The sequence below is a fragment of the Crocodylus siamensis genome, chromosome 1, assembly GCF_052110815.1.
Source record: "Crocodylus siamensis isolate JL-2025a chromosome 1, ASM5211081v1, whole genome shotgun sequence".
Taxonomy (NCBI): Eukaryota; Metazoa; Chordata; order Crocodylia; family Crocodylidae; genus Crocodylus; species Crocodylus siamensis.
In genome coordinates, this window is record NC_143395.1 from 126689916 (window position 1) to 126704432 (window position 14517).

General features: G+C 41.7%; 2 protein-coding genes across 2 annotated transcripts in view; one reads left to right on the forward strand and one right to left on the reverse strand.

Moving 5' to 3' along the window:
• The window catches only part of PLG (plasminogen), a 98749-nt gene extending 91327 nt beyond the window's left edge, over positions 1 to 7422 (reverse strand). The window contains exon 1 of the mRNA XM_090042549.1: positions 7415 to 7422. The gene's annotated coding sequence lies outside the window, so the exon portion shown is untranslated. The remainder of the gene's footprint in view (positions 1 to 7414) is intronic.
• The window catches only part of MAP3K4 (mitogen-activated protein kinase kinase kinase 4), a 189394-nt gene that overhangs the window by 7964 nt on the left and 166913 nt on the right, over positions 1 to 14517 (forward strand). The gene's annotated exons all lie outside the window — the stretch shown is intronic.

Consider the following 14517-nt stretch of genomic DNA (forward strand, 5'->3'; position numbering starts at 1 on the left):
CTGGGGTGCAGGGAGCAGCTGTACCACAGTGGCCAGGAGTCGCCCTGCCCCCACAGCCCTGACCGACTTTGCTCAGCCCTGGCTGAGGAAGTCACACAGCCTGGCCAGGACAGGCCATGGGGGTGGGGCTACCCTCAGCAGCTGTAGCTCAGTGACAGGGATGTCGAGCCCAGTTGGCCAGTGTAGCTCAGCCTGGCCCAGCATGTGGCAGGTGGCTGCTAGCTGGGCTAGCTTGGAGGGGCTGCAGAGGCTTGTGGGGCTGCCCCACAGCTTGTGCCCTACATGTGGAGCTCTGGCAGCAGCGCTGGACTGAAGCCTCCCACCCAGGCACCTTCTACCTTCCAAGGCCATCCAGGGACTGCAGCCAGAGCTCCACATGTGGGCAGATGCTTCCTGCCCCTCCACACCAGCAGCACTCCATGGCAGTGGCAGCAGTAGCTGATGACGAGGAGGGCAGAACAGCCCCCCAGCCAGCCCGCAGCTGCTTGTTAGGCTGCAGCCCCAGGTGTTGCACAGGGCAGGGGGTGTGGCGTTGGTGGCTGCCAGGCCCGGGACCCACTGCTACCTCTGAGCTGGCCTGGGAAACCCACTTCACAGCCAGCTCCCACCTGGGGGCCAGACACTGGCTGGCAGGACCCCTCGGGGGGTGGGCCAGGGTTATTTCCCCCTCCCTCTGGCATCCAACAGAGGGGACAGGAGGAGGCTTATTCTGCTGTTCAGCAGCAGAATGGGCAGGCACACCTGGCTGCACCCCCCTGGGGGTAGGGGTAGAGGAGAAAATAATCCCCCTCTGTGCCCCCTCTGCCTCAGGGGCCACACTGGCCCCTTGCAGCAGCTCGGGTTCCTGCCAGTGGGATAGGGAGAGGGGAATGAAACCCCTCTCTGGCCATTTCAGCGTGGACTAGCCACATCCACCCAGCACAGCTCTGCTGCAGCTGAGGGCACACTCTAGTGCCCCTGGCATCTAGCCTGAGCAACTGCAGGCATGTGTGCGCATGTCTGTGTGGTTACAAACCGACTCAGCCTAGACAAGTTAGACTAACTTGCAAAGGTCGAACCAGTTCAGGCTTCGGCTTTTTGAATGTCTGTCCCTAGCCAAAGAGTTTATTATCTGAAAGACGAGGCACAACAGGTGCATGAGACCCATGAACAGATCAGAATAGGGACACGTATGTGGAGAGGTAAGAGGTTGGAAGGCAATATATTAAAACAAAAGGGTGCCAAGACCCTATTGGGAGTAGTCCTAACAACCTGTCCCTTACCTAACTTCCCAGGTTGCAACTACATGTTTTTCCTATAAAAGGAAATAAAATTCTAAAGGTGGTACGTACCTGACCCCTTGGAAATCAAGTTCATTTTGTGTAGTACTGTAACCCTTTTTTGTCTGCAAGGCACAGAGAGGAAGTGACCAAAGTGAAGCTAAGCTGTCTCCAATGAGGCCCCTGTCGGTTTTCATTACTATGGACAACTGACTGCTGAGCTCTACAGATTCCTGAGGCAATATTGCATGTTGGTCCTCCTAGCCATGCTTTTCTGACTGCCAAGTTTTGGGTTTCTTTTTTAATGACTTAGGATAGCTTTGACCAGACATAAATAGAGCTGCTCAAATACTGCGAAGTTATTTTTGAATACTTCTGTCATTGCTATATACAAGATTGCTAACACACATGTTTAAAAATGAGTCGGGCAATAAAATAGCATAAGTTTGGTTTAAAATAATGAGACTCTAAAAATAATGCATTATGGGTTCTTTTATTTTGACTACTGTTTTCTTGAGTCTTTAGCCTATGCCTGGATGACACTTCTAGCCTTTTTCACTGCAGAAAATTAGAACTAGAAAATTACTCTCTTAAAAAAAAAAAAAAAAAAAAAAAAAAAAAAGCTAAAATTTTCACATGCCCCAGGATGTTAAGTCTAAACATTACAAGACTTGTGATAAAATCCAGATCTGGCAGCACTGTATAAAACAGAAGTTCTTCTCAACCCTATTAACACCTCACTTGTTGATCTTAGGAGAACATTCATGCTAAAATAGTGACTGTCTGCCAGATGTGCACATCAGGCCTGTGGCTGAGATCTGGTTAAGTGAGTATTATCACTACAGAGCAGAGTGACCCTGGAGCATGCAGCTGATGCACCACGTCCCTGAAGTAGGATGTAGTTGGCACATGCTTGCCCTTTGCACAGGACTTAATTTCAGTGCAAATGAACTTCCATTCAGCATTCCTATCACATAGCAACAACAATTTCCATGGAGAGAGGTGTTTGATCAGATAGCATAAATAACATACCATGAATATCAAATTAAGGAGTGTTTGCAACAAACATGTGGCCGAAATTTGTTAATCAAACAATTATGAATTTGTTCAATAATCAAAGCTTTCTGTTCATAAACAACTCAGGAACAGGAAAAGAAGCTAAATTGGCTCAGGAAATTATTCGGTCATAAGCCTTAAACATACTATATCTTGCATATTCTCTGTACTCTTTGGACTTATGCTGCGAACTGCTCCCAGTCAGCCTTACTGTAAATGGGAATCTGGTCAGCCATGCTGGAGAGTCAGAAAATCAAGATATGGTATTAACCACATCAATTCCTTATTTGTCACTGGCTACAGAAGGTGGCCTGCCTTAATCATGCTGGCCCAAAGGGTTGTTTGGTTTGGGTTGACCAACAGTGGTTCTGGGTGGGCATACAACATTAGCACTGGTTGACAGCAAGATTTAAACTTGTTCAAGGTTCTTGGCAACAGCTTGCTAGCAAAAATGGTGTATTATCTTTTTTTTTTTCCTTTCCAAGAACCCATGTGTAGGCAATTAGTGCCATATTGGTTTTATCCCTAAAAACGCGTGCACACCTTTTTTATGATCATTATTTTGGTGGGGAGGGAGTAAAGTGCTTGTTTACTATTGCATTTTTTCTTGGAAATTACTTGACAACAAATTTGTGCAAAAGCGGATGGTTTTCTCAGTGCATACTGACAAGTCCCTGTTCTGTAAACTGTTTTTAGACTCATTTCCCCTTTTTTCCCACAATATTCTCAATTCTTTCTTTTTTAATTAGCAAATGGATTTCCAAAGCTATCTATTTTTTTATTCTGTTCATCAGTGATCCAATTCTAGCCTGCTTCTTGCTAACTTGAATTTCCATGTATAAAGTCACACAAGGATCTTTGTTGGGTAATTATTCCTCGTTAAAATTATATGAAATAATAACCTTGAATATCTTTCTCTCATGCAAGCAAATTAGGTTAAGATATTTCAGCTAAAATATTGTAATTGGGCCAGGTTTTCTTTGGCCACAGCCTGGCTGACAAGGGTGGCAAGAGGAAAAGCACAAGTATTTGCTTTTTCCTTCCACACCCCCACATACAAAGGCTTTGTAACAAAGGGTAAAGTACAGTTGCAGAAGCTGTTTCTTACTGCTGCTCTTGAGGGGATGAATCATCACAAGGGCAGGGCATAGTTGGGGCCTTGTCACTGTCCTTTTTTTTAGAAACAACCAAGCAGCCTAAGTGACTAAGTTACACCTTACTAAGGGGGTGTAGATTTTGCTTTCTATCCCATATGTACCAGGGAGCCATGGGAAGGAGAGGTCTGCTCTGAGATGGTATCACTCACCCAATTAATCTGTCAGGCAGGATGAAGGGTGACTTCATACCATTTTGTGGCTGAATGTCATAGCTCAGCCCATGCTTAGTAAGGAATTGTAAAATACCCACATATACTCTGCTACAAAGTGTAGAAGAAGACAATGCCAGTGGACAAGACCTCCATACAAAGAAGGGCCACAAGTTCTGCAGCATGATCTACCAGTGTAGGATGGTTTAGGAATAGCATGTATAGGAGGGTTGCCTTGTTAAACTTGAGGTCCCTTCCAATTTTGTGCTTATCAGATTCCACATATGGGCATCCACAGATATATGCTTTGGGGTCAAGGCTTGCAGTCAAGGAGTGAGGAGGCCTGCATCAAAAGTGAGTTAGCCCAGGACATCAATGTGTTGCAATAACATCCACTTGCATGCATGCAGGGGTTTTCCCATAAGGCATTGCTGAGCTTGCAGTTATTGCTGAGCTTGCAAATATTCCTTTTTTGTAAAGGTTTGACTTGGCTCTCAACTTTCAGACTAAGCTCATATTTGGGAACTTCATAGTTTCATAGTTTCTAGGGTCGGAAGGGACCTGAGCAGATCATCTAGTCCGACCCCCTGCCATGGCAGGAAAGAGTACTGGGGTCAAACGACCCCAGCAAGGTGTACATCTAACCTCCTCTTAAAGACTCCCAGGGTAGGAGCCTGCACCACTTCTCTTGGAAGCTGGTTCCAGACCCTAGCCGCCCTGACCGTGAAGTAGTGCCTCCTGATATCTAACCTAAACCTACCCTCTGCCAGCTTGTGACCGTTATTCCTGGTCACTCCTGGCAGTGCTCGGGGGAACAGTGACTCCCCAATGCCTGCTGATCCTCCCTGACTAGTTTATAACAGGCCACAAGATCCCCCCTCAGCCTTCAAGGAGTCAGCTTCTGAGCACCTGCACCTCCCTATGAGCATCCACAGATTTCATGGCCTTCAACCATTTGAAAAACAGGCCAATTTTAATTCAGGTTCTAAACTTGAATTTACTTGCCTTCCATCACACCCCCAGCCCTGAAAAACACTGGTTTAATCACATTTCCCACCAACAGAGGAAACCATTAGCAAGTCTGAAAGACTTTCTTGCTTTCAACAACCCTAGCTAGCACTTAAAAAAGAACAAAAACTGAGACCTAGAAATAAATAATTACTGTTGAAAAATCATATTTTTTATAGCAGTGGAATTTGGGATCTGCTATGATGATATATTTGGCAAATGGAGCGTGCAGCTAGATCAGTTAAGTATGCAGAAACTCAATAGCTAAAATATGCAGCTCAGTCAACAAAGAATCCATTACATTTAGGAAAGTGTGCAAGTTTTCAGAAGCCCAGTTTACAGGCTAAAGGTTTTGGTTCCTTTCTTGTTGGATGGAATATGATTTAATCTCCTTACAACTCAAGCAAAAGAGAAGCCTAACAAATTTACTAAGAGCAGATCCACACTATAAAGCTGAGAAGTGTAGTTATCTTAGTATGGATACAATCACATTAGTATAAAAGTGCTCATACTGCTTGTTATACTCGAACAGTTTTTACTGATTTGTGGCCTGGCCTAAATTCATAGGTTCATAGATTGTTAGGGGCTGGAAGGGACCTCAAAAGATCATTGGGTCTAGCCCCCTGCACCAAGCAGGAAAGACAAATGAGGTTAAGTGACCCCAGCAAAGTGAAGTTATATTAGCATAAGCACCTTTGTGCTAATATAATTATGTCTATATTAGTGGGTCATGCCAGTGCACCTGTACCAGTATAATTAAGCCAGGAAGAGGTAGTTACCTTAGTCTAGATTAGTTCTAAGCAAGGAAGGATCACCACATTGGAGAGAGTGCTTGTGAAGTAAGGTACTGCTTAATGTAAGTTAGGGTAACAGTCAGACCCAAGTCTGGGATCAATGTGTGAGATGGCAACAATAAAGCAAGCAAGAGAGGAATACGGAAAAGAATAACAAGACCTTAAGAATTAAAGTTAGCTCAATTATATTGAAGCTAACTTCTGCATAGACACATTTATTCTTACACCAGTAAATGGATGTCCTGGCACACCATGGGAGGAGGAGTGGTGGCTGTAATTTCTCACCAGAACAGTTAAACAAAAATCCAACCTGCTGGGTGGGCTACAGCGCAAACACGGCAGCCAGGGTCAAACACAGGACGGGCCACAGCCTCTCTGTCTGGCTCTACAAGGCCCCCTGCAGCCATAAGTTCCTCAGGATAGGATTGGCTGGCCCTGGCCAATTGTGTGTGCAAATTGAACCTGGTCAGCCCAGCCAGCCAGGAGCCAGACTCCTTCCTGCCACCTACCCACATGACTACACTTTTAGCACCCTTGTGTGCTAGCCCTCCCCTCTGCTGCCTGATGCCACCACCCAGAGTTCAGGGCTAACCCCTTGTACCTCCTGGCAGCCCAGACCTGCTCTGTCCCAGCTCAAATTTCTGCTGTCCTAGGTGCACATGTAGATGCTGCACACAGGAATAGTCTACTCCAGTTCAAACTGTTCTGGAGTTTATTGCTTTGCATTAATTGCACACGTAGACAGACCCCATGAGCACCTATGTCCGAATGAAGAATTGCAGAAAATAAGTAAATTGGTATAGGGATAGTCATGTTGTTAAATTGGTGCATGGACCATCCCAAAATAAGGCTCAGGATAGGTACTACTTTATCTTTCACTCTCCTGTTTCATTCTTTTCATGCTAACATCCATCCTTTCTGTCTTTTTGTATGTAATATATGCCCATGTTTGCAAACTCACTAGCTAGGAACCAAAATATGTCAGATTTAAAAAGTCATGGTCAAGTATATCCAAGTTTGAAAACAGGATAAGCCAGCCTCCTAGTAATGTGTGATATTTTTAAACATTGAACCATGCTCATTTTTAAAGATGCAGTTAATATAGACCTTATACAGTTAGATAGCCTTTTCTCAGGCTATTTTTACATGAAAAGGAATTCATTTTCCAAATCGGTTTCTAAAATCATATCTACAAATGTGGGCTTCATTGTTTGCACATTGAATCTTCATATTTGCATATGAATATAGGTATTTGCACATGTTAAACAAGTAGGTAGGTGTCTAACTGCTGATCTTCACATGTAAATATCCATTTACAAATGCAACTTAACTTTTTCTCTATACAAAAAAATTGCATGCAAAGACCTTGAGTGCACCTTAGTTGCTTAGTTGAAGAAGATATCTGGGATATCAAGTATATCTGGGATCAGAAAGGCAATATACACTACACCCCATTGCAAAAGTTTTGTTTGTTGTTGCTATATACAAGGGAACCTTTAAAACAAATAATGACACATCTAACCTTACCATAGGAAAATATGACTCTCTTATGATAACTTGGTAAGCTGTAATCATGACACTGACTGCTTTAAGCTTTCTAGGAGACTCATACTTGTAGGATTGCATCAGGGGCTAACTCTGATACCTTTGCCCTTACCCTCTATAGACGAGTGATGAAGAAGGCAAAACTTCCCTTTCTTCAGATCGTGTGACATAGCTACTCCAAGGAAATCCATATACAGTAGAATCTGCTGTGGGCAGACTGTTGCAGAGCCAAAGAGTATATGGCTGAAGTAAATGTAGCAGTAAATGTTACTATGAAAACACAGATAATATAAATACTTCAAGGTCACATTCACTACCACACACAGCATCCTCTAAAGTGCAGCTGGGAAGTTAGTTACAATGTACCAGAGATGTCACTTAGGGCTCAATGGCCTGAATATGGAAACTTACGTAACAAATTCAGTCCTTAATCAGGTCAAACTTACACTGGCTTCCGCAAGTGTTTTGCCTGCTGAGAAACTAAGATTTCCAGAATTTAACTGCAAATAAACACACACAAAGCAGCATATTTAGTGTTTATTTCCCTGAGCAAGAGCAGTCAATGTACAAACAGTGTACGACTTCACCTCTCTCTACCATGTAGTGAATGTCATATTTTTTTAGATTTTTGATCTGAATTTCAATCCTTAATAAAATACAAAGATTAAAAATATACTGTAGGTTACAGTTTGTTTAAAGAATTTTCAAAACACCTGGGACTACATCCAAAAAAATTCAGTACACAGGTATTTTTTAAAAATAGCAGAAGTCTGTATGTCAAGCCTAATTGCTAGAAAGGAAAATGGTGTTATATGTTATACTTGATTACTGAAAGGAAGGGGGAGTAGATTGTCCCATGAAGTTACTCTCAGATCTGTGTAAACATTTGTCATGCAGTTTCTTCCCACATAAAAATTTATAGAAAATCCTTAAGGTGTGAAAGAGACAGCAAATTTTGCTTTAAGTTACACTGGTAAAAAATATTTATCATATGTATATATGAAAGTCTGGTACTGAGTGTTTTTAAACACCTGATGTTTTTCATTTTACCAATGAATGCAAAGATTTTTCTGTAAAATACTTTTCCCATTACTTGAAAGTTCTTTGTGATCCATCAGTTGGAGAAGTAATTTATAAAATGTGCACTTTCTACCATGAGAACTTGAATTCAGATAACTTGACATTAACTGAAGTATTAAGGGTACAATTTTAAATTCAGAAAAGAAAAGACATGTACAAGTCTCTTTCTGATGGCAGTCATATGTGGCCCTTACATATATACATAATGATAGTTCATCATTGCTCGTATAATTTCTATCTCTCTTTTTTGTAAGTAGTTTATATATAGGATGGTCTTGCAATACAACAAAATGAAAACCATGCAGGGACAGTTACAGATAGACTGGCTCAAGTTCATATGCCCAGCTAAGGAGTTAGAGCTTGAAGATAAAAATCTTCATGACCTCATGCAGACAAGATACTGTTATGTAACGTGTGTGATGAAATTTTATAACTGATTATACCAAATGCTTTGACAGATCAGCAACTGTGTTTGGGTCAGCAATCCCACAACCACAGCTACTGAAAGAATAGCATGAGCTTCTGTTAAGAAATGGTTGAGGTCAGTTGATAAGCATTTTAATTTCAGCCCCATGTAACAGAGATTAAGAATCTATATCCAGAGACAGTATTTGTATGTATTTCCAATAGATTTTATTTCAGGCTCTGGTACCCGGATGAAGCAGTTGGGCTGGGTGCTAAGTAGCTCCCTGGTGATCAAATTTAGAGAGAAAAAATCCTATGCCAGACTACAGAATATCTGTGGATACCATTAAAAGATCCTCCTAATTCTACGCTGGAGGAGGGGAAGATTTTTGCAATGTTGGTTCCTCAGGTTCCATTCACTAACCCTGCTCCACACTGCCGAAGTTGGATTATTCTTGTTGGAAAACCAGCATCTCTCATGCATACTACATTTACTTTCAAAACTTCCATCCATGTTCTGTTTACTTGGAAGTATGGGGATTACCAATCCTGTCAGTGTGAAACCATAGGGTTGGAAGAGATCTCAAGGGTCACCTAATTCAGACCCCTGCACACATGCAGAAATTGCTGTTCCTATGCCATTGTAGCTAGATGCTTATCCAACCTCTTCTTGAAAACCTCCACAACTAGTCTACCCATCTTTGTTCCATTCTCCCACTGCCCTTACAGTTGGTAAGTTTTTTTCTTCCTTGTGCTGTGTGTCTTTTTTCTTTACAAGGAGAGATCACATTCATAGAACTTCAGAAGCTGTTCATTGGGTTTTGCTCAAACTTTCCAAAAATAAAAACCAGGATTTTTTACAGAGGCTGAACTTGGAATATTCTGAGATTTGATCTGGATCATTTTTGCTGTATTTTAAAGCCCTTGCCACATGTCTTTCCTTCTGTGGCAACAGAAAATAGTGCTGCTGCTGCTTCAATTTGTCAGCCTTTCAAATATTTGAAAACTTTTATTCTGGTTCCTGCTTCAACTCCTTTTCTCTGGAAAAACATCCCTTCAGACTTTCTTCAAATGGTTTGCTTTCAAACCGCTATATAATCTTCACTGTTTACATCTGAACCTTTTCCAATTTCTTTCTGTATCCTTTTTTAAAAATGTGATGCCAAAAACTGAGCACAGTACTCCAGTTGAAACCTAACCACAAGCAAGTAAAGTGGTACTGTCACCTCCTGTTTTGTATATAACTTCCAGTAACACAGTCCAAAATTACATTTGCTTTTTTCTTTTCTTTTCTTTGGATGAGAACATGGTTGACTTCTGTTGTGTCATGGTTGACTTGTTTTGAATTTGTGATTCCCCCATATCTTTTTTGCCAGTGTTATGACCAAGGAGTGATTTTCCTTATATTTTATGCATTATATATGTGGCAGTGAACATGATAGTCAAATTCAAAATGTAACTTTAAGTTGAAAGTAACCACTTCCTTTTCAAATTTAAAATAAACTATTATATCTTCACAGCTATAACTTAACAGAATATGCCCAAACGTGTGTCCATTATCCATCCTTTCAACAGTTTCTAAAAGATTGAGCTTTCTAGAAGTAACTATAGAATATAGTTAGAAAGGCTATGCTCAGGCTATATAATATTTTAACATCAACATTCTAACAATGGTCAATACTGACCAAAAAAAGCAACACACTTTTTACCAAAAAAAATAAATTCAACCAGTAACACAAATATCAGATGTAGCAGAACAATGTTCACTAAGGCAAATTATAGAGCTATAAAGAGGGGGGGAACCTTTTACTAATCCTCTTCTCTTGTTACTTTAATGTTCTAACAGCTTTTCAGGAATGATAGACTTTTAGTTATCTATATTAGAGGCTTTGCCAAATGCTTATCAAGGCACCTGTGTAATTTTATCCTATAGAGTACAGCATAAGAATACAACACTATTTAGCTTGCAGTGTCATGTCTGAGATTACGCTGTGTATTTCTGATACATCTGGAGGTAGGAGCTTAATTATTTTCAGTTATAGGTTTAACTCACTTTACACTGTACATGTGTTCCTGGAAAACAGCACATAACTCAAATTCACGTAAAGGGAACCTACTTTACAATGTAACAAACAATGATACATTCCAAGACCTTGACTGTTCTGACCCTCAGACCCATTTCTTTCGCTTTTACAAGACAATTTTTGGTACTCACCAACAGCAGACAGTACACAAGCACAGGGTGGTGGTGAACATTACCATAATGGGGATGGCAACTACAGAAATACGGGTCACAGACAACAAATGAGGAGCACAGATCCATACAGGAGACTAATTTTAGTGCACGCCACTCTCACAATGCACTACACAAAGCAGTTAACTGCAGGCTTCCAACACACCGATCACATAAGAGTGAGTGAATTTACCTCTCGTATAATGAATTTTTGGTATAAAAAGGGTCATTGCATTAGAGCGAATTTGCACATACAGAACCTACATAAAGTGAGGAAAACCTGTACTCTGCTCTTTGCAATGCCTAGTGATTACAGCCAGAGTATAACTAGAGGTTTACCTGCTGCCATGGCATGTTATGCCTGCCACAGTTGTTGCTGCTAAAGCAACAGCACAGTGTTCATGCACCCAGGTACTATGATAACAACCACAGTTTTGACATGCTGCTACTTCTGGGGCACAAACTCTCTGGGAGAAGGGTACCATTTTTGCCACCCCACCCCATCCCCATTACGTTGGTACCAGGGGCTGGTGCCCTGATCACTCCCTCCCTCCCTCCCTTCCACACACAAGCTGTGTTACTAATTACCAGGGACCCTGGTTTTCCCTGATAAAAAAATTGCAAATTCTCTGGTAAATCTCCCCAAATCTGTGATTAAAATTAAAGGTCTCCCACAAACCTCACCTCCCTAGACCTGCTAGTGCCTCTCACTCCCTTCCCTTACACCCCACGTAGCCCAGCTGCTGCCCCTCCTCCCCCACCCCTGCTGGAGGCAGCCCCCAGCTGCCAGGGCTATGGGGCTAAGGACCCAGGTCTGCAGTCCCCTGCCCCCGGAAGGAGGCAGAGGCTGCTACAATGGAGAGGAGCCCAGCTCCCGCCACCATGCTGCCTGCTGTCTGCCCACTGTGGGCTTGGGCAGGGGCAGCTCCCTGCTGTGGCGTGCGCTCCCTGGGAGGTAGGGAAGACCCATGCCCCCCAGATCTGTGCATGGGGTGGAGGTTGGCACAAGCTGTGAGCTCAGGTTCCCTTCTCTGCTGCCCTCCCTCAGGACCTCCATAGCCTAGCAGGCACAATCTGGCACAGCAGGGAACAGCAGAGTGCGTGGAGAAGCTGCTTCTCCAGTAAAAAGAGAAATCCACATTTGCCTCTAGTAAAAGGTAAAATCCACGGTTTACTATATTTTTCCATGAGAAATGGAAAACCCAGATCCCTGCTAATTAGAAAGCAAAGCACTTTTAAATTAAAATAAACTTGAAATGTTCATCTCCCTAAGTATGTGCTTGTACAGTGCCTCCAATATCAGAGACTCTGAGTGGACTGCCATTTCATGATATTATTTTGTTGCCTAATAACCATGTTTAACTGATGCATCTTAGGTCATCTTATCAGAAATTCTTTGTCACTATATTTATAATTGGTTTTGTATCTCATTCTGCACCATTCTTAACAGGCACTAACACTTATTGCAAAAAAACCTCCACACTGGGCAATATAGAGTGCAGTACTTGAAATAATTGTTGAATGATAAGAACTAATCTGATTTTCTGGCAGCAATTTATCATCCAATGCTGCCAACTGAGGAATCCAATTACAAGCCTTGTGTTAAACAGTTGAGTGCCCTGTGACAGTCTTAGCTGAAGTGCCCTAGGTGACAGTCTCACTATATTTAGTACTTCTATAAGCCAATTCAGAACATGTCATGGATGTCAGCTTCGAAGGAAGTTACTTCTGAACCTTCCTAGCCAAAAATAATGTATCATAGTAATGGACAGATCTCTGTAATAAGAAAGGAAAGCTTAGTAAGTTTTAAATAATCTCCTCCCCTCTGCCTTCCTCTAGAAAGGTAACTGGAATTTACAGGTAAAATACGAAGTTTTAAAGAGTTTCTCTTCCAAGATTAACAGATCTCAGTCCACATCCCCTTCTGCAGAGAGGGACAAGCATTGTCCTGCAAGGCCAGTTGTTGCTCTACAACCTCCCTTACAGCCAGTACAACTGTGAATGACAACCTTCCTTTGTCTGGGATACTGCAGTTCTTCCCACTGAGATACAAAATCACCTGGATGTCTCTGTATTTATTACATATGTACTGGGTGATGACCATGTAATAAAATTGTGGAGCAGAATGTTAAATTACATTTATCACACCCTTTTGGCAGATTGGAGGTACTGCCTTCCATATATATTTAAACATTCTGAGTCTCTGAACAGCTTTAAAGAATTGTCACCTATTACAAAGTGTTTTTGCCAATATAATAGCTCTATTGCCCCAAGGGTGCTATAACAAAAATATACCATGATTAATTCAGCCTCACACTTCCTTATTTCAGCCTTGACTTTAAATATTATATTTTAATGAATATTGCTGCCTTTGATTTTGCTTATGAATTGGATTTTCAGATTTCTCGTGGTTATTATAACAAACATTATGGATATCATAGCAGAGATTGGGAACAGTAACTAGCAAGCTTTTGTATAACCAAACTACCTACCTCATCTATTACAATAATAATTTCCCTGTAGAAACTTCAGTACAGTTGCAAAACTGTTCAAGATGTAATTTTGTTTTTCCTATGGAAATAACTTCCCCAAAAGTTCATCTTTTGCTCTGAAATTTTCCAAGCTCAGTCTCAGTTCAAAGTTCTTTTTTGTTTTTGGAAAGTCTGAGCAAAAACCATTAAGCAGTTTTTGAGGTTCCATGAATGTGATTTTTTTCCCTTGTAAAGAAATAACACACACAAACACACGCTGCCACAACTTATTTTTCCTTACGAAGAAAACTAAAACAAAGGTGAGCTTGAAAGCACCCAAACGATTCCAGTTGAGGAGGATATTCATGATCCACTTTGAAAATAATTTGTGGAACAAAGCAATTAAAAGGCTGAAAAGTATCAAATGGGATCATGCTTAGTAAACATTCCCGTCCACTTCTGGGTTTGTTGCTGAGCATACAGGGGACCCCCCGCACTCCTGTGGGACTCTCCATCCACCCCAGCATTGCAACATTCGCAAGCTGTGCCTGGTACCTTGAGGTATGTAGAAAAAAACATTTAAAGCTGTGTCTATTGCAATTGTCCGAATTGCTGATTCTCCGAATCATCATTGAATCTTCAGATACGGATTCGGCCAAATCGAATTGGGGACAGTGATTCAAATCCGAATCACTGTCCCCATTTTGAGCTGAACCTGAATCCAATGAGGTCTGTTTCTCACACCCCTATTACTTAGTCATCTGCAGTAAACTTCTCACATAGATGAACCCACTGTGAAGTGCTGAGTGATAAATTATTCCAGTTTATTCTGAGCAGAAGAGTGAAATGGGGATGGAACCTGTAAACAATTACCCATATACTTTACTGCTGTAGGTACTCCTATTTGCTTCTGCATAATTACTCAGATAACTAAAGTTACTTATGAATGTATGCAGGATCAGGCCTACATCTAATACTGGAACTCACAGACACCTACAGATTCAGTAGACTGAGCAGTTAAAATGATATAAAACATAGTGATTACAGCAATATGTGATATACCCTTTTCCTAAATTCAAGCCAGTAATTAGCAAGCTATGTGGTAGGTGTTATGCAGCCCAGTTTAAATAAGCCTCACGACAGAGCTTCTAGCCTGCCCACTTTGTTCTTGGTGCAGTACTACGGTGGGGTAAAACAGAATGAGGCGAAACTTTTCACTCCCAGGTCAGCCACAGCTCAGTTCAGACCCCATAGCAAGAGCGGCTGAAGACTTACACCTGGCCCTCAGTACATCTAGGTGGCTCTTGTGACAGCCAAGAACTGCTGGAGTATAGGAGCATCTCAGCCATACGGATGTTCT